Genomic DNA, 2,915 nt, shown 5'->3' on the forward strand with positions numbered 1-2,915 from the left:
TTTTAATCATATGTTTTTCGGAGCATCCTAATACGACTAAATCGTCCATGTATAAGAATACTTGTGATGGTTTTAGAACTGCGAATGCCAATGTCATCATCCTCTGGAATGAGTTTGGAGCTACTTTGAGGCCATAAGGTAATCTTTTCAAACGATACGTACCGTTATCTGCCGTAAAGGATGTGACATCCCTTGACTCTGGGCTGAGTTCTATTTGGTGAAATCCTGACATTACATCTAGGCATGAGAAATATTTCTCTTTTCCTAATTGATCCAGAATATCATCTATTCGAGGCAAAGGGAATTTATCAGCTGTACATTTTTTATTTATTTGTCTGAAATCAACAACTAATCTTCACCTTTTTTCTTCTTTACCCGGAAGAGATTTTTTAGCTACCAATAAAACAGGGCTGTTGTACTCTGAGGTTGATGGTTCAACAATATCGTCTTGAATTAGTTTATTTACTTGTTTATTTATTTCATTCTTATGTCCTTGGGGTAGTCTATAATTTTTAATATACACAGGAGTGTTATATTTCAGATGCAACTTTTGTTTGTAAAAATTGTTGGTCTTAATTGGTTCTGTTCCTAATGAGAATATATCAAAGAATTCTGAGCATAATGTGTTGAGTGATTTACTAGCGAATGGCGGAAAATTTTTATTCTGTCTTTCTAACTTTTCTTTATTATTAGCTTTACAGTGAGGTGTATTTTCAATTATTACATAATCCTCTAAACTTTCTGTTTTGATGTCATAATCTTGAATGATTGCATGTTTATCTGTTGTATTTATTATTCTTTTTAAAGCTTGATTTCAGTTTACTATCGTGTTGGCTACAAAAATGCTTTCAGTCAGTTCTTGACGAGGTACTAATAGTTCCTTATTGTGACTATTGATATGAACCTGTCTAAATGCTTCGGCTCTTGCGGGTATTGTAATGCTAATGATTGTTGGTTTATTTGTCATTTGTATAACTATATCTTCTGGGTAATCGTATGGTCGTAGTATTAGACTGTCTCCATTTTTATTATAATCTAAAATGCAATTATATTTTTTAATGAAGTCGAGTCCCAAAATTGCAAAATATGAGATTGGGAAATTGTCTTCTACTATGTGAAATTTGTGTTCTATTAAAAGACTATCATCTGTTAGATCTGCTTTTACTGTTCCAAGTGTGCTTGTTAGGCCTCGACCAATACCTTTTAAATCTGTGACCTGTGAGTTATTTATTGTGACATTACTGTTAATTTGACCCTTCTTTATTATTGAGATATCCGCTCCTGTATCTATCAGGAACGTTGAAGTTGACTTATTTAGGGTAGTATTGGAAGATATGTAGCTGTTTAGATGCAAGTTGAATGTGCATATTTTATTACCGTTAGAATTTACTGTTGGAGTGGAGTTTGCTGGTTTTCCTGTTGGTTTATACTACGGAGATTGCTCGTGTTGCTCTGATTGGATGATCTTGACTGACCTCCAAAATTGCTTCTTGGGAAATTATTATGTTGTATATTACTACTGTTATTATTATATCTGTTAGTATTACCGTAATATCTTCGGTTTTGGTTACCTCGATAATTATTATTTTGGTAGCTTCTTCGGAAGTTACCTCGGTAATTACCTTGTGAGCGCGTCAGGCGTAACACTGTATTTGGTTTACCCGTGACTTCAGTACAGCTATTCGTGAATTTTGAAATAGCCTCGTTCATAGATGTGAACGTTCCTGCTTGTATTATCAGTTTAACTCTTTCGTTAGCCGAGCTTCTACACATGGTCTTTACAGCTGATTGTGTGGCATATTTTGTTGCCACATCAGGTGCAAAACCGTCAGATATGTAAGCACCTTCCAACGATTTTGTTCATTTTTCGATTTTGGCAGTGTAATGGTTAGCTCTTTTACTGCGCTGTTGGACGGTTAGGAGTTTTGCCGTCAAAACTTCTACAGATTCACCTTTAATTGCTGAACTCAAGTTTTGCCTTATTGCTAGTATTGAATTTTCAGTGCTCAAAAGGTTTCTAGCTGTTCCCTTGAGCTTAGTTTTTATCATGGAGACTGCTATGGTCTCGTGAGTATCCTTAATTTGTTCTAGGATACCTAGTGCGTCTAAGAAGCTATGTAAGTTCTCATGTTTTCCATCAAACTCAGGTAGAATTGACGAAGCCGTTTTTAAGGATTCTACTGTGGTTTGTGCCATTTTGTCTTTTCTTGTTCGGTAGTTTGGTGTCTCTGTTAAAATTTCCTTTTGTTCCTGTTTTTCTTCTTCTTATTGCTCTACTTCTGGTTCCTCTTCTAAATCGGAGGCTGCCTCCAGCAGGACTGCTAATGTCTATTTCCTTCTTGAAACTCGTTGGTACAATGAATTCTATATCATATCTTGCCAGTGAGGACACCAATTTGTCTCTAATGCGGGCAAAAATTTGATATGCTTGGTCTTTTCGATTTCCGTCTAGTTTACCGTTTAACTGTTGAATTGTTTTTCCTATTCTGTTAAATGCTTCAACTATTATTTTAAGATGCTTTACTACTGTTTCTGTCTTTACTTTTGTATTTTTAATAATACATTTGTAAGATTTTTCTCCTATCGTTTTTTCTTCTATGAGTAGTTTAACCATATCTTCCCATTTGCCCATTGGGGATGGTAGATAAAAGTTTGTTAAACCTTATCTAAACCGTCGGCGCGGCTGGCATATCGTAAACTGATGCAACTAACTACGCAGATGATTAGAAGCATGATCTTAATAGTATCTAGTGCCTCAGTATGGTCTACTACGTGGACTGACTTTACAACGTTTGCCGTTGGTTTTTCTATTTTTGATTCTTGGCCTCCCATCGTAAAAAAATATGAAGAAAAAAAAATTTTTTTTTCTTTTATTAAAATTTTTTATTTTTTTTTCAATATTTTAATCTGTTCTT

The sequence above is a fragment of the Eurosta solidaginis genome, chromosome 2, assembly GCF_040869045.1.
Source record: "Eurosta solidaginis isolate ZX-2024a chromosome 2, ASM4086904v1, whole genome shotgun sequence".
Lineage (NCBI taxonomy): Eukaryota > Metazoa > Arthropoda > Insecta > Diptera > Tephritidae > Eurosta > Eurosta solidaginis.